We start from the raw sequence: 24,639 nt of genomic DNA, 5'->3' as shown, positions 1-24,639 counted from the left end.
TCCAGGGCAGACCAGTGCTCAGGCACCCCCTGTGTGAAGCAGATCCCCTCAAAAAAGGTAGTGGCCAAGCCATGTAGTCTCAGCAACTTCTCCAAACTTGCCAGTTGGATAAGGCACACCCGCCCTGCAGAGAAGTGAGTAGAGGCCGGGGAGAGACTAGGCCTGTGACCCTGCCCAGAGGAAGGATCGTCCATGTGGAAGGACACACCAGCAGTGTTCTCTCCTAAATCTTTCAAGAAAAAGTACAAAACCAGAGGCTAGAAAGTAAGGGGCAGGGAGGCAGGCACACCGGGATTACTTTCACTGGTGTGGTTAGGAAAGGTTCTCTGAGAAGGTAACATCTGACCAGAGACCCAATGATGGGAGGGGCTACCACGTGGGTATTTGTGGAAAGAGCTCTCAAGATGTAGAGTACACCGGGTGTGTTCAAGGCACAGAGAGCAAGCCAGTGTCTCTGGAGTTAAGTCACAAAGCAGGGAGTGATAGAGTCACAATGATTGGTGGGGTCTGGGTCGCGTGGGCCCTCTCAGTCCAGGTAAAGAGACCAAATGTTACTCTAATCCCAACGGTAGCCCCTGGAATGCTCCACATGGGAAAGAACCCAGAGCCAGGGAACGGGCCATCCTGGAAGAAAGCATGCATCTCTTGACTCCTCATCCAGTGCTCTTTCTGTGATTCTGTGCCCAGTCTTCCCAGGGAGGGAGGGATTTGCTTTCCTGGTCCATATTTCTCAGTCTCAGGGAAGATCAAAGGGTAGCTCCCACAGGCAGCACTTGGAAGGTTGCAGGTGCCATGGAATGAGCTAGAACAGCAGCCACAAACCTTCAGTCCTTGCCCAGGCGCTACAGGCTGCGGCCACATGAAGAGATTCCAGAATCGGAAGGAGCCCCAGAGAGGAAAAGCCCCAGCCTCCCCCTTTTCATGGGAGCCTGGCCCCAGCACGCAAGGCAGACGGATCCGCTCGGCCTGAAGTGGGGGTACACCCTGGGGCTCTGGGTTCCAGAGACCTAGAGTTCTTTCTGCTGCGCCATGTGTAAGTAATGCCTTCACTTTCCTCACACAGAATGCATCTTCTTAAAGGCAAATCAATGGGTGCAGAAGCATTCCTAGAGCGTCTATCACGTTCAAATCCTATGTGTCCCAACTCCACATTCAGCACCTCGTTTCCTTCCTCTCTCTGTCACCCTCTGCTCCTCCCTTTCTCCCTCTTGCAAATAATTCTCGAGAGCCTACCAAGTGTTGAGCCCCCTCTGGGGTCTGAAGCCTCCCTGATACTCTGTGTCCCCTTCTACAAACAGGTGGGTCCTGACTGCCCGCCGCACCCCATCACCGAGTGGTTGTGAGAATTAACGGGGTAACAAGCGCAGCGCTTTGCGAACTGTAAGGCTTTGCTAAGCTGTGAGAAGACCTGTTTCATCATTAGTTGATGGAAGGCAAGGAACCACTGGGGTGGCCCTAACAATGCAACCCTCACTTCCTCGCCAGATGTCTCCCCTTCCCCGCCCCTCATCTTCCTACTCTTTTCCCCTCCCCCACCTCTGAGCCTCTGTTTTCTCTCCTCCCCTGCCTCCACTCCCCTGGGGCAGTGGTGGGGTGGGAGGGGGGACTCAGCAGGACACAGCAGCTGGTACTCTGCCAAATGCCTGCTTTTCTGACCTAATTATCTCAATGGGCTTGCCTGGGGCACAGGAGGTCAGGGCACAGATGAGAGGTCATACCCCAGACCTCCAGGTCCCCTGGGAGTGGGCGTTCCCTTGGCAGCCTCCCAGCCCCCTCTTGGGTCCCCACTGACACAGCATTGCAAGTCTAGGCAGGCCAGAGGGGGAAACAATAGCTGAGTGGCTACACAGTAGGGTTTCTCAACCTCCTCTAATTTGGGCCAGGTCATTATTTGTTCTGGAGAGGAGATTGTCCTGAGCGCGGTAGGATGTTTAGCCATCTCCCTGACCACGAGATGCCCAGAGCACCCCCCACAGTTGTGCCGACCGAAAATGTCTCTAGATATTCCCAGATGTCCTCTGGGGGTGGACAGAATTGCCCCCCATGAAGACCCACCCACTGGTCCAGAGTATTGCAGATTCACCTGTAATAATCCGTGAAGTAAACACCGGCTCAACTCTTTCATTATTTTAGTGTTAACCTGTGCATCTATTTTTAAACTTCACTCTTAAGCACTGTGTGTGTGTGTGTGTGTGTGTGTGTGTGTGCGCGTGCGTGCACGCACGCAGCAGTACATGACTAGAAGAGTTTTCCTTGATTTAAAGTGGATCTGAGAGCACTGGGTGGCTCAATTGGTTAACTAAATTGGTCAATTGGGGCCAACTTCAGCTCAGATCATGATCTCATGGTTCGTGAGTTCGAGCCCTGCATCAGGCTCTCTGCTGTCAGCACAGAACCTGATTTGGATCATCTGCCCCCCTCTCTGTCTGCCCCTCCCCTGCTTATGCATGTGCATACTCTCTCTCTCAAAAATAAATAACCTTAAAAAAATAAAGTGGATCTATTCCAGTGTGGTTGGCGTATGAGTGAACAATTTAAACATAATGCAAATATTGCATTGCTTCTGTGTGATTTCGTCCTCTGAAGCATGGGGGTGAACACAGAAAGCCAAACCCAGCTGAACTGAGACACGTAGGAATACAGAAGACATGTGCATACACATCAGATATTGGACAAGAGTGTGTGTGTGTGTGTGTGTTTGCGCGCGCACACGCGCGCATGTGAGAGACAGAGAAAGAGAGAGAAGAGAGGGAGAAGAGAGGAGAGAGGCATTCCTTTGGGGCATTACAGAGACCAATGTTCCTTTTACAATCAGTTTCCTTCTCTTTCCTCTCTTTTCCCAGTAGAAGGAGATTGGAAAGGCTCAGGCTGATGAGGTGGGGGGGAGAGGGGGTTACCGGGTAGAGTTGAGTTTGAGAACAGAGAAAGTCTCTGGACTGTTAGGAACCAGAGACAAGCAACGGAGGAGATAGTAGCGCATGAAAGTGGGTGGCATGAACTAATGGGTGGAGATCAGGAGATAGTCAGATCACCCTGACAGAGATCTTGGAGCAATCAGGGCAACAATGGAGGACCGCCTGGGATGGAGTGAGTTCCTCATTCCTGGATGAATTCAAGACAGGGAGGAAGACCATGGTAGGAGTGTTGACTCCAAGACCCACATGGTTTTTCCGAACTTTAGGATTCCATTATTTTGTGGAAGCTGCTGTAGGTGATGACCATTTTGAACAGGGAGTGAGGCCCGGTGTTCGAGGGGGATTCATCTGGAAGGGCCTGAGAGGTCCTCTAGAGGAGGAAGAGGTTGCGGGAAGGCTTGCAGAGGCGAGATCTCAGAGCCAACACTGTGTCACAAAGTAATGAGGGCCTAAGCGTGTGTGTTGAGATGGCAAGCAGGGAAGAGTGGGAGCAAGGGGTGCCGGCGACTGGGGGCTGATCAGGTCTGGGGCAAGATGAAGAAGCAACAGGCAGAAATCCTGAAGTTATAAACATGAATGACTAAAATGATCGTCAGCCATGGGGGAAGATAATGAGTCTGGTTTTATGCTATGCTATTTTTGAGATGGTACATGCTGTAATCTGCTTGATGATAGGTTTTACGTAGCAATCATCATTGCATCTCAAGAAGTATATAGCACACTGCCAGGCACAGGGTAGGCCCCGAAGGATGGCTCCTTGGCTGTTAGTACAAAGGGTCCTGGTACAAAATACAGTCTGGATACTTAGGTCTCGACCTAGGTATAGACACAGTGAGCCCCTTGAAAAACTGAACACCCCGTCTCTGCTGGTTCATTTGGTAGCATAAACAAGTTCATGTGACATAGAGACCAGGTCAATGCAGAGGTCTGGAAAAATTCAAGAGGTATTTTACAGTTTCTCAAGATACTCACAGCTCTTAATCAACAAAAGCAGCACTCACGGGGTCTAGACAGATTGAATCCTAACCGACACTGAGGTTGTCCAAATAAAATGCCCAGAAGGCAGTTGGAGAAACTCAAGTGGAGCTAAGGAAAGAAGTCAGGGCTGGAGCTTGACACACCATGCTCCAAGGAGAGCCCAGGGCCATCCCTGGCCACAGGTAGGCCCAGGTAGGGAGACAGATGAGGGAGTGGGGGAAGGAGGCCAGAGAAGGAGCTGCCACTGTTGAGGAGTCCTCAGGAGGAAGGAGGCAGTGTCCAGGGGGCCGAGTTAGTGCTATAGGCCAGGGAGCAGTGCTCTGAAATATGTATTTGACCTGGCAACCAGGTAGGACTGTAGGCAACATCAACAAATGCAGTTCTAATGGACTGGGGAGGTCAGAATCTGTATTGCGAGAAGGCACCAAATCTGTGGGCGAAAAGGAGAGGGAAGTAGGGGTGTAGAGTGACAATTTTGTCTGTGAGTGGAAGGTGACATTTAGAGGTTAAAATAAGTGGTCTAGCCTGTAAGGCCTCAAAGATACAGAAAAAAAGCTGTGTAAGAAGATGTCTTAAAGGAGGCTGGGTTGGAGTTGACCTCTAAAACGAGGGAGACAGGGCGGGCCGAGCGCAGCGAACGGAAGTTAGCACGTGTCCATCTGCTTTGTGGTGAAATCCTGATTTCCTAACTGATTTTGAAAGGCAACTGAGCCAAACACGGTTCAAGCTAGGAAGATATGTTTAGAGTGGCATTGCATGCTATTTACTTCCAGGGCCTTCTGAATGTTAGAAGAAAGTGAAATAATCACGAACCACCACCAGTTTCTACACGCAGAGTTTTGAGACAGTGAAAGCCTGGCTATGGGGTTAGAGAGACCGATCTCCCAATGCCTTGAGTTCCTGCGCCTGTGAACCGTGCTTGGCCCCGCCTCTCTCAAAGGGCTGTTTCAGGGATTAATGACATAATATATGGAACATAAGTGACCAACACAGAGGAACCACTGGGCTATTGTTATTTAATATGATTATCAGACCACCCGGCTATGCAGTTTCTTTTGTGAGGGACAAAACTGGAGTTGAGTTGCTAAGCAAAGTTGCTCAGCCCCACGGAGGGGGGGGATGAGATTCAAAGCTCGTTCTTCCCATGACAGAGTCCATCTTCTTTGTTTTCCTTCCTCCTCTCCCTTTAACATTTGGGGACACTGAATGTTCCCTCTCATATTGGTTAATTACTTTAAAAAATTTTTTAATGTTTATTTTTGAAAGAGAGAGCAAGACATAGCATGAGTGGGGGAGGAGCAGAGAGAGAGGGAGACACAGAATCCAAAGCAGGCTCTGGGGTCTAAGCTTTTAGCACAGAGCCCAATGCAGGGCTTGAACTCAGGAGCCATGAGATCATGATGTTAGCTGAAGTCAGATCCTTAACTGACTGAGCCACCTAGGCATCCCTGTTAACTACTTCTTATGGGTCACCATGCATAGTCCTAACCGTGCGCGCGCGCGCGCGTGTGTGTGTATGCATTTGTTTAGTGATGTGTGGTGGAGTCAAGGTGGAGAGAAACGTACGAAGATAAATAAGGCAACAATTCTGTCCTTGAAGTGCCCAAGGTCCAGGCTAGTCGGGAAAGCACAATGTAGACAGGTAATTAAAATAAAATGTGATAAGCACCAGAACAGACTATAAACAGAATGCTGTGCTGGCCCAGAAGTGAGAGAAGCCATCTCTGGAAAAGCTGGGAAAGGCTTCACAGAAGAGGTGATGTTCATCTTGGGTCCCGAAGAACAAACCAGCATTTGTCAGGTGGACGGTGGGGGGCGGAGGGGGGCAATGTGGTGGCAGTAACACCAGGCCAAGGCTGGGGCTTCCACGGCAGTATTAGCATGGAGTGTTCCAGAAGGGGAGAAGCCCAGAGACTCGGGGTTTAGGTACCTGTCAAAGGGAGTGGAAGATGAGGCTGAAAAATAGGGTAGAATTGTCAAGGGACTGTTTTTTTGAGGCCAAAGGACTTGGGTTTTATTTTTGGTTGATGGCATGCCAGGGAAGTCTTTGGTAGGGAAATGAGCAGATTTGGTCTTTTTTTTTCCTCTTTTTTTTTTTTTTATAACAGTTCCATTGAGATATAATTCACATACCATGCAATTTACCTATTTATAGTGTACAACCACAGCCACAATCCATTTTAGAACGTTTTCATCACCCTTAGTGGAAACCTCGAGCCCTTGGGCACAAACGTCCACCCCACCCCCACATACCCTCAGTCTCCTCCCATCCCCAGCAACCACGAATCTGCTTTTTGTCTTTATAGCTCTGCCTCCTCCTATAACACACAGCCTTTTGTGACTGGCTTCCTTCATTACCATAACGTTCTCAAGAATCTTTTCCCTGTTGCCGAAGAAAGTTCTGTTGTGTGGATAGACCACATTTTAGTTTCCATTCGTCAGCTGATAGACATCCAAGTTGCTTCCAACCTTTGACTATTGTGAACCATGCTGCTGGGCACATTTGTGTACAAGTTTCAGTGTGGATGTATGTTTTCATGCTTCTTAGGCATATCCCTAAGAGTGGAATTGCTGGGGCATAGGACAACTCTCTATTTACCATTTTGGACCTTTTCCTAAACAGCAGTTCAAAAAAGGTCACAGACAGAGATCCATTAGAAGGGTTTTGAAGTGGCCCCCATGGGAGATGAAGGCGGAATTGGCTGCTTATGGGCTGTTACTGCCTGTATGAACTTCCTGACTCAGCATCTTCTGAATGACAGGTGGGAAGGTGAGCATTCTACTGTGATGAAGACACCTTCACATCCCTTACATGGGTGGCAGTATATGCCTTAGGGTCTCTTGTAAACCAGCAGGAAAGGCTTTCCATTTGAGAAGAATAAACATTTCTGGTGTTCACTGCTGAGCCTCACGGGTTAGAAGGTCATCTCAAGAACCTCCCTAATTCAGCTATGGGACCAGGACCAAGGCACCATGCCTTGTCTTCACAGGGAGATGGTCAAGACAGACAGCAAACTTTTGGGGGCAGGTAGTGAGATGGGATAATAGCGATCAACAGTTTGGAGAGCAGGACACCTACCGAGTTCCTTCTGATGGGATGGAATCCAATGGATAAAATTCCCTGGGCCAGTCTAGATGACACCACTTTCAAATATACAACGCTTGACTAATGAAGGCATTTCCTGACCCGAGAACCTGACAAATGTCACTTTCCATTTAAGTCCCCACTGCCAGTGTTCTCCAAGGCTTTGAGTTAGTCTCAGCCTCTCCTCTGTGTAGTGGCCATGTGACACTTTTCTCTTTTCCTGTGACAGGGAGAGCTCACCTACATATTCACACCTCCTTGCGTCTCAGAGGTTCTGGAGATCCTTCGCAGCATCACGAAATCTCAGCTGGGAAATTCACTCATTCCGCTGACGTGCATCTATCTAGGGCCATGTGCTGAGCTCTGCCCTAAGTATTCAGAGATACTGAACAAGACCAAGTTCTTGCCTTCAGAGGACTTTCAGTCTAGACAGAGCCTCTATAAAGGGACAGTGTGTGTGTATGTGTGTGTGTGTGTGTGTGAGAGAGAGAGAGAGAGGATGTGCAGATGCAGACTCTGAGTACAGTACAATCGCTTGCCTTTGAGTTGGTCAGAATGACATTCTTGATAAGCAGTAACTCCTATTAGCATCAGACAGTTAATGGGTCGAGAGTCAACTCTGCCCTCCTAAAGCAAAATGGAAGGGCATGTTTTGTTGTGTGTGCATGTGTGTGTGCATGTGTGCTTCCTCCAGACATGAAAATCCAGAGAGTCTCAAGCCCCATCCCTTCAAATTCTCTCCCTGCCACCCCCCCCCGCCACCAAAATGTCTAGTCGGCTACAGGACAAAGGGAGAGGAAATTGTGGGTCAGCAAAACCCAAAGTTTATACAAATAAAGCACAAACTAATGCAATAAAGTGTGTAAGACAAAGACTTCCCTTTAAAAGCAGGAGCTAGAAAGTGCAGGGGATCACACAAAAAAACAAGGTAGCGCTGCTTCTCTCCCAATTATTGTGCACTCTCTGCTGTATTTTGTTGACCTCGCTGATTTCAATCAGCTTTCAGCACATCCAGCCTTCACCTGCTATGAATCAAAACCTGGAGGGCTCTCTGTTCTCCGTGCTCGGAAAAAAACCCTTTGATAAGGTCGTTATGGATGCAAGGCAGAGCGGGTTGGGCTGGGTGCTTTTCTTAGACTGGCATTACACATTTATGATGCAAACCAACAAAGAGGCAAAGGCTTAGAGTGCAGGGCCTGGAGAGGGGACGAGTCACAGGTGCCGCCGGGGCGGGATTTGACTTAGGGAGACTTGGGCGCTCGCCTTCATTTGTCTGACCCTGTTGGCACAAAAGGCTGGAGAAGGAAGGGCAGGTGCTGGGAGGATGTCACAACAGGTCCCGTTTGAGGAGCTTTGCACTGTGAAGCTCCGTCATTACGTCTGGGCTCCTGTGGACTGACTTGTCTTTGAGGAAGGTGAGTGGATGGATGGTTCTGGACACCGCAAGCCTCTTTGGCAAAACGTAATCTCCATGAAGGCAGGTTTTTCTTTTTTTCTTTTTCTTGCTTTCTTTTTCTTTTCTTTTCTTTCTTTCTTTCTTTTTTTTTTTTTTTGGTTTGTATTTTAAGTCTGCTTTGTTCACTGGTCTGTTCCAACTTCAAGCCATGTGCCTGTACACAGTAGGTAGTAAATATGTGCAGAAGGAGGCAATGTGAGGCACCCTCTTTTTTAGAGGCGCCGGGTCGTGTGTGTACAGAATGCAAAGCCATCTCTTCTTGGCTCTGCTGAAATTAGGGACTATTCTGGGCTCCAGGCTGCTATAGTGACTGGCTGCTGGAGGTTGGGGGGCCATGATCGTGAGTCTTGGAGACAGATGGTGGAGGAGAATCAGGTGGTTCAATTAGCTTGTACTAAAAAATACAGCTGCTCATATACGTAGTACCCACCCCATAACCCTCTACTGTTTCCAAGGGAAAGGATAGAACTCTCCCTCCTTACTTTCTCCTACCGTGAAGCCCCCAAGCATGATTTTTAAAGATGCCTCTTATTCTCCACGGCTACCCATAGCAATTATTTATTCCAACTTGGATGCTATTTTGCGTGACCTTGGTTTTAACCTTTAATATAGAATTTTCCTCTTTTGCAAATCGGGGTTCATAAAATTGATCTCATAAAGGGGTTAAGAGAAGTAAATGAGCAAATGTATGGAAAGTCACTAGCTTATACAACGTGCTCACATGAATGCTAACTATCACCACTATCATGGTCACAGTTACTATGGCTAAAACTGATTACCGCTTCCAGATACAAATATGAGTGTGGGATCAGCCTCTGTGGTTGAGGCCTGAGATCTGAAGATGAAGATGGAAGGAGGAGATGGTTATTGCTCATGGCTGGGACCCCCCTTGGTAACAGACAGATTCCCTATCAAACCTGTCTTTGGGCCCAGACTAGATAGGAGCCAGCCTTGGTCTCCCTTGCTGGTGATGTCCACGGCCTGGGCTGCTCTCAGTGTCTGCTAGTAAAATTGCTGGTGTCTCCTTAGAAACTAGGCTCACTACTTTCCCGTTTCCTCTACAGTAGGGTCCTATTGCGGTTGGGGCCATACAGGGTCCCTTTGCCACTTTTTGCACATAGGGAGTTCATTTATTTCAAATTAGACATTGGATCACATAATCTGATCAACGATTTGGGGTTACTATCAGGTGGAAAACTCAGTGTAAATGTCTCTCTCAAAACAAACATTAAAAAAAATGCACACTGTGCTGAGCTGTGGTTTAGCAGGCTGGTGGCAGAGTTATGTTGTCTGGGTCTACATTTCCCACTCAACCCCTCACCAGCTGGGCAATGTTGTGAAATATCACTGTGGTTTAGTTTCCTCGCCTTGAAAACAGGGGTGATGATTCATTCAGCAAATATTTATTGGTCACCTCTGTGTGCCAGGTACTGTTAATAATAGCAAAGCATCTACATTATGGGTGATTGTAAGGCTTAGATGAGATAGTGAATGAATAGCACTTCGAACTGAATCTGTTTATAAAGCACACGGAACAAATATTAGCTAGTGTTATTATTTCATATGGTTTAGATGCCGGAATTATGGAACTCCCAGCATCTGTCATTGGTTCTTTTTTGTTAAAAAAAATTGAAGCTATATATTTAGTGGACCTGTCCACAACATGGTGTTTTTTTTTTTTTTTAACTCAGCACCTTGAGGATACCTATAATTCCTTGTGGCTTGGCCCTTTCATTGTTCTATCTCTAATATTTTCTTAACTCCTCCCCACTGATTCATCCTCTCTCCATTTTTAGGTAAAACCTTACTGTCACTGAAGCCATGAAACACCACCCTGTAAGTATGCTGCCCTAAAGTCTCACCGTTTTCAAAATGCTTTTGGGATATGGTACCCCATCTGCCCCAGTGACTACAGGCCCAGGCCTGCTTGGAGTGTATCTGAAGGTGACGCTAAGCCCTGTCACCTTACACTCCCACGTTCTGTTTCAAGTTGGGGAGGGTGGGGGCTGATGGTGTGTCATTGCCAGTAGAAACAGGCTCTTTGCTGAGAAGAGAAGGGTTCTTAAGAGCCCCAGCGGCTCGCTCATTGTAGACAGAGACAATGTAGTAGACTGAATGCCTTTGGGTTCAGACAAGGGTTTGGTTCCTGGCCTCCCACTCAACAGAAAAAGGGCCAAGTGGGGTTACTGCCCTGTGCTTTCTCTGCAAGAACATAGGGCAACGATATATATTCCAAAGAGTGTATGAGCATTACATACGTAGGAAAATATGTGCACACTTTCAGTGAATTTTGCTCCACTTTCCTCTTCTTGCCCCCACAATCCAGACTTCCTGGTGTGCCCCCTCATGAGCTCTGGGCTCCGTCATCACTTCCTCACCTGCACCATGCCCTGAGCTGTCGTAGAGTGTGTGTGCGTGTGCGTGTGCTTGTGTGTGTTAGCAGAAGGGGGTGGGGAGAGACGACATGGAGCCTGGCTCCTTCTCTGATCTGTCCTGTGGGAGGGACCTAGCCCAGCAGCCCCACGTGGCTCACATAATACCATAAGTAAAACACAAACAAAGCAGAGGTTGTTCTGCTTGTCAGCCTCCGAGACCATATGGAGCTGAGACATGATTGTATTACCTCTGCTATACTGCAGTCGAGCTAAACAGAAAAGCCATAATAAACTATTCTGGGGAGGTCCCCGAGCTCCACGCACAGAGCACACACAGATAAACAAGAGGGTGGCTGGTTTGTTTCATTTTTTCTTTTTCTTTTCTTTTTTTTTTTTTAAAGGAAGGAGCACTAGAGAAAAACAAGGGGGAGGGAGGGAGAGAAAAATGGAGAAGAAACAGGAAAACAGAGCGAGGGAGAACGTAGAAGAGAGAGCGATGCTGCAGGACCACTTCACTGGCATTGCATCGGGAGGGCTTTGCTTCCAAAAGGATTTATGCCTTTTGTGGATTCTGTGGTTTCACCTAGGTAGATGACAGGACCTAATGGTAATTTTGGCTTCTCCATGGTAAATGTCGCTGCTTGAGCAGGAATTGGGAGCACGGAGAAGAGAAGGTGCAAAATGACATTGAGGAGTATTCGGAGTAGCTTCTAATCCCCTCATTCCTCTCCATTTCTCCCCTCCTTGTGCCCCTCACCCTCATGATTCCAGTCCAGACAGGTTGGTAGGACTCACATCTTTTGACGCTGACCAGACCCTTTTCTTGTCTTCAACAGGGTTGGGTCCAAGTGCTCAGGGAGTCTGTGTGTGTGTGTGTGTGAAAGAGAGAGAGGTAGAGAGAGAAAGAGAGGGTGGGAGGGAGGCTGGGAGGGAGAGAGAGAGAACAAGGAGTGGGAGTGGGTGTGCAGAGGGATATGTGGTTCAGATAGAAGTGACATTACCCCTGCGACTGGGCAGTCTATATGCCCACTAGAAGTCTTCCTTGACCTCGAGGGCAAGGTAGAGAAAATTAATAAATCAGGGAGAAAAAAAAAAACAAACCACAGACACCAGATGTTGCTTCTGAATAAAGTCTTACAATAGGAAAGAAGGATTCCCAAAGTGGCAACAAACTCACATGGAAATGTCTGCGAGGTTAAGGAAAAAAAAAAATCTCTGTTTCTCTGTTTGCATGCTGTTTATTCCAGGTGTGAAGAGCAAATACCAACACTTGGAGAACTGCTGTGTGTTTCAAAAGTGTGTGCAAGTGTACAGTTCAAAAGCGATGCAACTACCAATGGTAACTACTTCCATGTAGCATCTACCTCCTGCTTAAACACTATAGAAACTCTTTAGAAATCTTGACTTCTTAGACGCTATATAAAATGGTAGATAAGGGAGTTGTTTTTCTGATGTAGAAAAACTTGAATTCGAATTCAACCCTGACACTTATCTGAGGAAGGGCCTTTGGGTGTCCAGGGCAGGAAACTGGCAAAAGCAAAGTCGTGGAAAAACAGTCCTGTCTCTAGCTCAAGAGGAGAGGTCCAGACTGAAATGGGAGAATGGAGGACTGTGGGAAAAAAAGAATCAACTGTCTGATGGAGTCTTTAAGTACTATTTATTTTTGACAACTATGTACACAGTGGGATATAAATGTTGTGAAAATTATTGTTAGGTGGTCAATCAGTTGGAGCATATGGGTAGAGAAAAAAGAAATTGGTTCACACAAAACATCAAATTAAAAAAAAATCAGGCAATTACAAACTCCAGGAAAAACAATGTATGAGAAATGACACATAATTATGGCAAACTACCTGTCTCAGCAGTGAACAATACTTATGTGGTCATAAAAGTATAAACACAGAGTATTAATTTAACCCCAAACTGTGATATAATTACACTAGAAGGATAGGGGAGAGATAGTAGAAAGAAGGTGACAGAGTATTAGAGAGCAAACACCTCACCTGCAATAAAAGAAATTTAGTAGCTAGAATCTGTCTAAAATGGATAAGTCAAGAAATAGCAATATAAACATGCTGTTTAGAAGCTGGAGATAAATGCCAGTAGAAACTACTAAGAGCTGAGACAGGTTGCCTCTATGGGATGGAGTGGGTGAGAAGGAAAAAATCAGAAGATTGTTATTGTTTGATTAAGTCTTCTACTGATGTGTGTGTGTGTGTGTGTGTGTGTGTGTGTGTGTGTATATATATTTAATTATGTACACAGATTATTTGGATAAATGACTTTAAAGGATAATTATCATTGTACTTGGCACATAATAAATTCTTAAGAAGTGTTAGCCATCATTACAGCACTGGAATGGATATGAAAGAATTATTGTGTCCATTATCTTGCCTTCAGCCAGTACAAAACTTACACTCCCCGACAGGGCTGGCTGTATCACAGGGTAAATCCACTGACTCTGTCAGCATCAACCAGTTGTGACATTGGCCAAGATGCTCTCCCATAGCCATACTGACCTCAGCAATGTACAGTAGCCGGGGTAATCCTGGATACAATGGCCAAATAGGGAAAGTTGCTATATTGGTGTTTCTGCCCTTGTAGAAGGCTCAATAATGCCCCCCTCCCATGTGACCGTGTTCTAATCCCTGGGACATGTGAATGTTAGCTTATATGGCAAAGGAGACTCTGCAGATGTAATTAAATTAAGGATTTTGAGATGGAGAGATTATTTTGGATTAGATTGATGGGCTCGATGGAATCACAATACTTGTCATAAAAGGGAAACAGGAGGAGTCCAAATCAGAGGCAGGACAGATGAATTGAAATGATGAGCTTTGAAGACAGAGAAAGAAACCATAGGCCACATGGGCAGCACTGGAATCTGAAACTGTCAGGGAAAAAGATCTTCCCCTTGGACCTGACGAAAGGACTGAGCCCTGCTCACAACTTGACTTTAGCCCAACGCAACCGCTTTCAGACTTCCGACCTCCAGGACAGCAAGAGAATAAATAGGTGTTGTTTTTAAGCCACTAAGTTTGTGGCAATTTATAATAGCCACAAGAGGAAACCAATGGAATCCCAAACCATAAAAATGTCCCTCCCTTTCTCTTCAGCCTCCACCATCCCCTGCAGTACACACCAAGTCTGGTAAGCTGAGAAATGTAAAAATGCATTTGCATTAAGATATTAGGAGTTGTTGTATACCTTTCAGAGAAATTTTACATCTTGTGAAGATTCCAGAGAGAGAGAGTCTAAAGGACAGAAAATTATTTGCACTTGTATTTGTATTCCTAGTACCAGGGATAGTGTTTGGCTAATACATGATTGCTGAAAGAATGAGTGAGGTGAGGGGCTAAGTACAGAGAAAGGTAAACAACCGAATAGGGACCCTACACTCAAAGAAAGACTCCATCATCCCTCATTAGTCAGAGATATTTAATACTCTTTACTGTTAAGAAATTCTTCTTACTACCTAATTGAGATTCCCCCAAGCTGAATTTTAAGTGCTGTCTTGTTTATCCTCAGTGGATTTAGTGAACATCTGGTCATCAACCAACATCTATTAAGTCACACTTAGTTTTTTGTTTTTGTTTTTGTTTTTGTTTCAGGGCAAAACATCCCGATTCAATGAACTCTTCAGACTAGTCTTCTCATTGTCATGGTCAGAGCAGGCCAGGTTCCATGATGGGTTTTGCTTTGGGCTCCCCACCAAATGGAACTGTGATGGGGTGGAGCTTCTGGTCTGTTCTAATTCATCTTTGCACACGTGTTATTAGGGGACTATGGATGGAGGAAGCCCCCTGACTCTGTTGTCAGCACTGTGCTTAAAGAAAGTGGAGTAATCTGAGACACAGTAGAAATACAGTTATGAACTTCAAGGATGGCTTTGCATGGAAACATCAAACATGAAGCCTACCGATGTGTGTAAAGTTGGAGTTTCCACCTAACTCTTAGCCTCTGGGGAAGGAAGGCATCGTCCAGGGAACGGCTCTGAGTGTGGATGCGTTTGTTTGCCCGGGCACCCACCACCTCTCCCGGCCACTGCTCAGTACTAGCAGTCTGGGCTCCTAGGGCTGAGGCCCAAGGCAATTTTTTATAATAATGAAGACTCTCCCCTTTTGCATAGTTCTCTGCCCAGGGTGATGTGCAATAACCCAGTGTGGTCGGTGTTATGATCAGGCCCATTTTCCAAATGAGGAAACAGGAGGTCAGAAGACCTTGATTTGTGCAAGGTCACACAATTAGTAAATTTTAGAAACAGGTTTCAATTTTCTGCTGATACCAACCTATGACTTCTTTCTGCTCAACTGCTTCCTTTCCCTACTTCCCCCTTCTTTACTATGAGGACCATTCAGCCTGCTTTGCTAATGACACTCAGATATACAGAGTTTTCAATCCATAATAGTGATAGCTTCAGGGACGGAATGTAAAAACAATACCAACCCAGAGGAAGTCTTCCTCAGCCTCTGACTCATCTTCCATCAGCAGGAATGTGAGCAATATTATTATGACCATCAAAATCCTTCTATTAATACGCTGAGGTCTATTGCTTCATACCTACACAGACACAATTTTAGCTTTGGGGAGGGGCGGGTGGGTCGTTGTTTCCACTCCAGGGCTTTTACTCATCCTAGAATACCCTGGACGAGAGAAGCTTCTCTCCGCATCTCATTGGTCCAGCTCAAATGCCTCCTCCTCCACGGAGCCTTCCCTGACTACCCAGACTCTTCATATTCCAGAGGCAGATACTTCTAGTTTGGTTCTTATCTGACAATGCTTTCTATTATAGCCGTGAACATGTTTGCCTTCCTCACTATAACATCAGCTCTTGAATAATAGAGACAATGATTTACTAATTTTTGAGGGGGTCAATATAGCAGTTAAAGGTTCTGCATTCTATCCTGAGCTCTGTCATTGGCTAAACTCTGTAGCCTTTCGAAATTATATCTCTGGGCCTCAACTTTCTTTTTTGTCAAAAGAGAAAGCCTCCTAAGATTATATGCAAACATTTATATCTAGGTGCAATTTCTTTAGAGATAATCCAAACTATTCATCAGATTCTTCATGGGGGTCTGGGATCCAAGAAAGTTTACAAACCAAAAGATCAAAGTATTACAGAGTTTCCTTCTACCTCTAACATTCTAAGAATTTGTTCTCAAAAAGCCATCAATCCATGGAGCAGAACAGAGTCCAGAAACAGACCTATACTTATGTAGTCGTTGGATTTTTGAAAGAAGTGGAAAAGCCATCTAATAGAAAGGGAAGTCTTTTGATGATATTTACTGAAACAACAGGTTATTTATATGAAAAAAGTTTACTTTGACCCTTGCTTCGTCCCAAATACCGATATTAATTCAAGCCAAATCATAGACCTGAATGTAAAAGTTAACACTGTAAAGCTTCTAGGAAAAAACTTAGGAAATCTTCGTGACTTGGGAATAGGTGAAATTATCTCAGGACCCAGACAGCAATAGCCATAAAATAAAAAATTGTAAATTAGGCTTTATCAAAATAGAAAACTGTTGCTCACCAAAAGGCACTATTTAGAAAACAAATACACAAGTCACAGACTGAAAGGAAACATTTGCAAAACCTATCTGACTAGAAACTAGTATTCAAAATATATAAAGAACTGCTACAAGTCAACAGTGAAAAGACAAACAACATAATCAAAAAAAAGAGCAAAAGATTTGAACAGATACTTCACTAAGGAAAATTTACAAATGGCCAATAAGCACATGGGAAAACAAAAAGCTCAGCTATGAGACACCACTACACACCCACTGGAATGTCTAAAATTAGAAAGACCAACATCACAGGTCGTCAAACATGAGGAGCAACTCTAATTCCCATATACGGATGGTGTCAGTGTGCAACCATGTGGGAAAAAAGCTTGCAGCTTTTTTTTTTTTGTCTAAAATTAAACCTACGCTCACCCTATGATCAGCAGTGCAACTCCTGGTTATTTATCCACAAGAAATAAAAATGTATATCTACAATGAGACTTGTAGAAGAACATTCATAGCAGCTTTATTGATTATAGCCCCCGACCTGGAGACAGACCAAGTCCAAGTGTCCATCAACAGGAGGGTGGCTATATTGGGAGGAGACAACCCAGCAATGAAAAGGAACTGACCACTGATACATGCATCAACATGGGTGAGTCTCAAAAAAATATTTTGTTTGTTGCGGGGAAGAGGGGAGACGGGCATGGAGGAGGGCACTTGTGGGGATGAGCACTGGGTGTTATATGGAAACCAATTTGACAATAAACTATTTGTTAAAAAAAAATGTATATATATATATGTTTTGCCTTACATTATACAAGAGATCCCGAAAAGTACACTGTGTGTTATTCCATTCATATGAACTTTAAATATTTTTTTGAGAGAGAAAAAGTGCAAGCAGGGGAGGGGCTGAGAGAGAGGGAGACACAGAATCTGAGGCAGGCTCTAGGTTCTCAGCTGTTAGCGCAGAGCCTGACATGGGGCTTGAACCCACGAACCAAGAGATTATGACCTGAGCTGAAGTTGGACGCTTAACCGACTGAGCCACCCAGGCGCCCCCATAACAACTACTTTAAAAGGCAAAACTAATATACAGTGAAAAGTGAGGGCCAAGATTCCAGAACAGCATGGAAGATTTTCTGTGTGTCTCGCGTCCATGAAATACAGCCAGGTCAACACCAAAGCATCCTGCACACCCAGAAAACTGATTTGAGGACGAACACAACAGTCTGCACAACCTGAACCACAGAACTGAGCAGGAACACGGTGCAGAGAGGTGAACTGGGGGAGGGAGACGCCCCATAGGGCAAGGAGCTGTTTTTGCTAGGGGTGGGGTGTGGGAGAGTATGGGAAAAGCACCCCCCCCCCCCCGCGCCGCAGCGGGAGAGAAAGTGGAAACGTAGAAAAGCCACATGGACTGAACCAAAAAGGGAGAAAGGAAAGGGCTTAAATTCCATGAAGACTTTATCAACAGGGGGAGTCTGAAACTCCCAGCTCCATACCTGGCGGAGCTGTGGTGAGCAGGGCGAATCCCCAGGAGCAGGGTCAAGTCGGGGGTCCTCAGGCCACACGGGGGAGGCGGTTCCCTGCGGGGAGGACTGTCCACAGGCAAAGGTCCCCGCGGATCCTGGAGACCAGCGCCATCCGCTGGCGCGGGAACAGGGACGTTAAGGGGAGGCCTGATGCCAGGTGTGCGTTGTGATTTTCCACAGCCGCTGAAACGCTGCTGCTCCGCGACGGCGCGGACTCTGTCTGCGACGGGCTGGCGCCCTGCCGCAGTCTCCGGGCGTCCGCAGCACCTCGGTCCCCGAACCGGCCCGGGTGCCACCCGCACCAGGTCGCTGCTCGTGAGACCCTCCCCTAGAGGGCAGAACCCGTCAAAGCTGCAGTTTCTCAGAAATGAGGGGTCGGGCAACAGCCGCATCTGAGATAAAACTCGGGAGGGAGGTGCCGCCCGGCAACCTGACGGCTTGGTCACGGACGGTGTAAAAGCGGGGAGTGGATGGAAGCCGGAGACAAAGGATGGGTGCGCGATTGCTCATCGGGAAGAACAGAGACTGGGTAACTAGGTGACGCCATTTTCACTCCTCCCGCACATGCGCATACACACCTACAAGCGCCAAAACGATCCAGCACCGTAGGCTAAGCAGCGCCATCTCGTGGAGAATGGAGCCGTTACACTAACTCCCGCCCAACAGAGCCAATCTTACTCTTCTGGAACAGTCTCTCTGCCTGCTTAGTTTATGGACTATAAAATGCTTCATAGGTTGACTTCTAGGGGAAAAACAATGTAATTTCAATCATATTTCAGTCTGTTAGCTGGTCCGTCTAGTCCATTTTCTTTTCTTTTTCTCACTCATTTCTTTTTTGTGAATACAGAAAGAGAAAAAAATATTTTTATTTTCAATTTTTATTAAAAATATTTTTCTTTAATATATTTTTTTACTTTTTTGTAGATTTTTCAAATTCTATTTTACTTCCATCATTTAATTTTTATTCTATTTCATTCTATTTATTATTTCAAACCTTCAAACATTTCCCTTTTTTTTTTCTTTTCCCCTTTTTTTCTCTAATCTGTCAAGCCCCTTTCAACACCCAGACCAAAACACACCTAGGATCTGGTATCATTTATCTGAGCTTTGTGTGGGTGTATGTGTTGTTTATAATTTTTTAATTTTAATTTTTTTATTTTAATTTTTTTACCTCATCAATTCCTCTTCTTTCTTTGAAATGACAAAATGAAGAAATTCACCCCAAAAGAAAGAGCAGGAAGAAACAACAGCCAAGGACTTAGCCGACACAGATACAATCAAGATGTCTGAACCAGAATTTAGAATCACAGTAATAAGAATACTAGCTGGGGTTGAAAATAGATTAGAATCCCTTTCTGCAGAGATTTAAAAAAAAAAAGTAAAAGCTAGTCAGGATGAAATTTAAAAAATGCTATAACCTAGCTACAATCTTGAATGGGTACCACGGTGGCAAGGATGGATGAAGCAGAACAGCAAGTCAGTGATATAAAGGATAAACATATGGAGAATAATGAAGCAGGATAAAAGAGGGAGACTAAGGCAAAAGAACATGATTTAATAATTAGAGAAATCAGTGACTCATTAAAAAGGAACAACATCAGAATCATAGGAGACCCATAAGATGAAGAGAGAGACAAAGGGAGTAGAATGGTTATGTGAGCAAATCATAGCAGAAGAATTTCCTAACCTGAGGAAAAACACAGAAATCAAAATCCAGAAAGCACAGAGGACTGCCATTAGATTCAACAAAAACTGACCCATCAACAAGGCATATCATAGTCAATTCACAAAATACTCAGGCAAAGAAAGAATCATGAAAGTAGCAAAGGGAAAAAAAGTCCTCAACCTACAAGGGAAGACAGATCAGGTTTGCAGCAGACCTATCCACAGAAACTGGCAAGCCAGAAAGGAGTGGCAGGATACATTCAATGTGCTGAATCAGAAAAATGTGCAGCCAAGAATTCTTTATCCAGGAAGGCTGTCATTCAGAATGGAAGGTGAGATTAAAAGTTTACCAGACGAACAAAAATTAAAAGAGTTTGTGACCACTAAACCAGCCCTGCAATAAATTTTAAGGAGGACTATCTGAAGGGAGAAAAGATGAAAATAAATAAATAAATAATAAATAAATAAATAAAGCCCCAAAAGCACCAAAGACTAGAAAGGACTAGAGAACACCACTAGACATGCCAACTCTACAAGAAACATAATGTCAATAAATTCATATTTTTTAGTACTCACTCTAAACATTAATGGACTAAATGCTCCAATCAAAGGACATAGGGTAACAGAATGGACAAAAAACAAGATCTATCTATATGCTGTTTACAAGAGACTCACATTAGACCTAAAGACATCTTCAGATTGAAAGTAAGGGGATGGAGAACCATCTATCATGCTAATGGTTGACAAAAGAAAGCCGGAGTAGCCACACTTACAACAGACAAGGCTTAAAATAAAGACTGTAACAAGAAATGAAGAAGGGCATTATATTATAATTAATGGGTCTGTCCACCGAGAGGATCTAACAATTATAAACATTTATGCTCCAAATGTGATAGCACCCAAATGGATAAATCAATCACAAACATAAAGCAACTCATTGATAATAATACCATAATAGTAGGGGATTTCAACATCCCACTTATGGCAATGGACAGATCATCTAAACAGAAAATCAACAAGGAAACAATGGCTTTGAATGACACACTGGACCAGATGGGCTTAACAGATCTATTCAGAACATTTCATCCTAAAGCAGCAGAAAGACATTCTTCTCCAGGGCACATGAAACATTCCCCAGAATAGATAACATACTGGGACACAAATCAGCCCTCAATAAGTACAAAAAGATCGAGATCATATTGTGCATACTTTCAGATCACAACGCTGTGAAACTTGAAACAAATAAAAAATTTGGAAAGGTAACAAATACTTGCAAACTAAAGACCATCCTACTAAAGAATGAACAGGCTAACCAAGAAGTTAAAGAGGAAATTAAAAAGTACATGGAAGCCAATGAAAATGATAACACCACAGCCCAAAGTCTCTGGGAGGAAGCAAAGGCAATCTTAAGAGGAAAGTATATAGCAGTCCAGGCCTTCTTAAAGAAGGAAGAAAGGCCTCAGATACACAACCTAACCTTACACCTTAAAGAGCTGGAAAAAAAATAGCAAATAAAATCCAAAACCAGCAGAAGACAGGAAATAATACAGATTAGAGCAGAAATCAATGCTATCGAAACCCCCCCCCAAAAAAAAACAATAAAACAGATCAATGAAACCAAAAGCTGGTTTTTTGGAAGAATTAACAAAATTGATAAACCACTAGCCAGTGTGATCAAAAAGTAAAAGGAAAGGGCCCAAATAAATAAAATCAAGAATGAAAGAGGAGAGATCACGGCCAACATATCAGAAATAAAACAATAATAAGAGAATATTATGAGCAATTATACGCCCATAAAATTGGCAATCTGGAAGAAATGGACAAATTCCTAGAAACATATAAACTATCAAAACTGAAACAGGAAGAAATAGAAAATTTGAACAGACCCGTAACCAGTAAAGAAATCGAGTTAGTAATAAAAAAAAAAAAAAATCTCCCAAAAAACAAGAGTCCAGGACCAGAGGGCATTCCAGGGGAATTTTACCAAACATCTAAGGAAGAATTAACACCTATTCTCTTGAAGCTGTTCAAAAAAATGGAAATGAAAGGAAAACTTCCAAACTCTTTCTATGAAGCCAGCATTACCTCGATTCTAAAACCAGACAAAGACCTCACTAAAAAGGAGACCTATAGACCAATTTCCCTCATGAACGCGGATGCAAAAAGCCTCAACAAGATATTAGCCAAACGGATCCAACAGTACATTAAAAAAATTATTCACCATGACCAAGTGGGATTTATACCTGGAATGCAGGGCTGGTTCAATATCCACAAAACAATCAATGTGATTCATCACATCAGTAAAAGAAATGACAAGACCCACTTGATCCTCTCAATAGATGCAGAGAAAGCCTTTGACAAAATACAGCATCCTTTCCTGATAAAAACCCTCAAGAAAGTAGGAATAGAGGAGCATATCTTGAGATCATAAAAGCCATGTACGAAAGACCTGATGCTAATATCATCCTCAATGGGGAAAACCTGAGCGCTTTCCCCCTAAGATCAGGAACAAGACAAGGATGTCCACTCTTGCCACTGTTATTCAAATAGTATTGGAAGTCTTAGTCTCAGCAATCAGACCACACAAAGAAATAAAAGGCATCCAAATCAGACAGGAGGAGGTCAAACTTTCACTCTTAGCAGATGACATGATATAGAAAACCCAAAATATTCCACCAAAAAGATGCTAGAACTGATCCATAAATTCAGCAAAGTCACAGGATATAAAATTGATGGACAGAAATCGGTTGCATTCCTATATAACAACAATGAAGCAACAGAAAGAGAAATCAAGGTATCATTCCCATTTACAAGGGCACCAAAACCCATAAAATATCTAGGAATAAATCTAACCAAAGAGGTGAAAAATCTATATTCTGAAAACTATAGAAAGCTTATGAAAGAAATTGAAGAAGACACACACACAAAATGGAAAAATATTCCATGCTCCTGGGTAGGAAGAACAAATATTGTTAAAACGTCAGTACTACCCAAAGCAATCTACATAGTCAATGCAATCCCTAGCAAAATAACACCAGCATTCTTCACAGAGCTAGAAAAAACAATCCTAAAATGTGTATGGAACCAGAAAAGACCCCAAGTAGCCAAAGCAATCTCAAAAAGAAAGTCAAAGCTGGAGGTGTCACAATCCTGGACCTCAAGCTGTATTACAAAGCTCTAATCATCAAGACAGTATGATACTGGCACAAAAACAGACACTCAGATCAATGGAACAGAACAGACAACTCATAAATGGACCCACAAACATATGGCAACTAATCTTTGACAAAGGTGGAAAGGATATCCATGGAATAAAGACAGTCTCTTTAGCAAGTGGTGCTGGGAAAACTGGAAAGCGACATGCAGAAAAATGAACCTGGACCACTTTCTTGCACCATACGCAAAAATAAACTAAAAATGGATGAAACACCTAAAAGTCAGACAGAAAGCCATCAAAATCCTCGAGGAAAAAGCAGGCAAAAACCTCTTTGACCTTGGCCGCAACAACTTCTTACTCAACACGTCTTCAGAGGTAAGGGAAACTAAAGAAAAAATAAACTATTGGGACCTCATCAAAATAAAAACTTCTGCACAGCTAAGGAAACAATTAGCAAAACTAAAAGGCAACTGACAGAACGGGAGAAGATATTTGCAAACGACATATCAGATAAAGGGTTAGTATCTAAAATATAAAAAGAACTTCTCAAACTCAATCCCCCAAAGCTAAATAATCCAGTGAAGAAATGGACAAAAGACATGAATAGACGCTTCTCCAAGGAAGACATCCAGACGGCCAACCAATATATGAAAAAATGCTCAACATCACTCATCATCAAGGAAATACAAATTAAAACCACAAAGAGATACCACCTCATACCTAGCAGAATGGCTAACATTAGCAACCCATTCAAAAACAGATGTTGGCAAGGATGTGGAGAAAGACGATCCCTTTTGCACTGCTGGTGGGAATGCAAACTGGTGCAGCCACTCTGGAAAACAGTATGGAGGTTCCTCAAAAAATTAGAAATAGAACTACCCTATGAGCAATTGCACTACTAGGTATTTATCCAAGGGGTGCAGGGATATCCCTGTGGATATCCCATGTGCTGTTTTGAAGGGGCACATGCACCCCAATGTTTATAGCAGCACTATTAACAATAGCCAAAGTATGGAAAGAGCCCAAATTTCCATTGATGGATGAATGGATAAAGAAGATGTGGTGTATATATATACAATAGAGTGTTACTCGGCAAACAAAAAGAGTGAAATCTTGCCATATGCAACTACGTGGATGGAACTAGAGGGTATCTATGCGAAGCGAAATTAGTCAGAGAAAGACAAATATCATGACTTCACTCATATGAGGACTTTAAGACACTGAACAGATGAACACAAGGAAAGGGAAGCAAAAATAATACAAAAACAGGGAGGGGACAAAACATAAGAAACTCTTAAATACAGAGAACAAAAAAGTTTCACTGGAGGGGTTGTGGAAGGGGGGATGGGCTAAATGGGTACGGGGCATTAAGGAATCTATTCCTTAAATCGCTGTTGCACTATATGCTAACTAATTTCAATGTAAATTAAAAATTAATTAATTCATTAATTTGAAAAATACAACGAAAGGAGCATAACAGTGGAAGCATAGGAGTGGGCCTCACTGGGAGGGGCATCAGGAAACTTTCTGGGGTGATGGTTATGTTCTATACAGATATGGTTTGGCGCTAGACAGGTGTATGCATTTATCAAAACTCATCGAATGATGCACTTAAGATCTGTGCATTTTCTGGGAGGTAAATTTTACTTCCCCAGAAAAGAACCGTAAACAAATCTTGAACTCTAACGATATCCACACTGAGGCGTTTAAGGGTGAAATGCACTGATGACTGCAATTTACTTTGAAATGCATCCAGAAACATCAGCTAGATTGATGGCGGACACAAGAGGTGGCTGGACAGACAGGTACATGATGAACCAACAGCAAAATGTTAATTGTAGTGTCTCAGTGGAGGGTGTATGGGTGTTCACGATGCAATTCTTTCGTCTCTTCTGCTAGGCTTGAAAACTTTCATAAGAACATCTTAGAGGGAAGAAAAATCTGTCGAAAAGCCACCAACCAACCA

At 44.0% G+C, this 24,639-nt stretch overlaps 1 long non-coding RNA gene across 1 annotated transcript; it reads left to right on the top strand.

The window, feature by feature from the left end:
- The first annotated feature begins 751 nt into the window (after window positions 1-751).
- LOC120230024 lies at window positions 752-24,639 on the top strand. The gene is made up of 4 exons (XR_005527903.1): window positions 752-1,033; window positions 10,231-10,270; window positions 12,057-12,148; window positions 24,573-24,639. It is a non-coding gene; the product is annotated as an uncharacterized LOC120230024 (long non-coding RNA).

This window comes from Hyaena hyaena, unplaced genomic scaffold (assembly GCF_003009895.1).
Source record: "Hyaena hyaena isolate Hyena2069 unplaced genomic scaffold, ASM300989v1 scaffold_37, whole genome shotgun sequence".
NCBI lineage: Eukaryota > Metazoa > Chordata > Mammalia > Carnivora > Hyaenidae > Hyaena > Hyaena hyaena.
The sequence above is the reverse complement of the archived record's forward strand: the minus strand, read 5'-3'. Positions and strand labels throughout refer to the sequence as shown.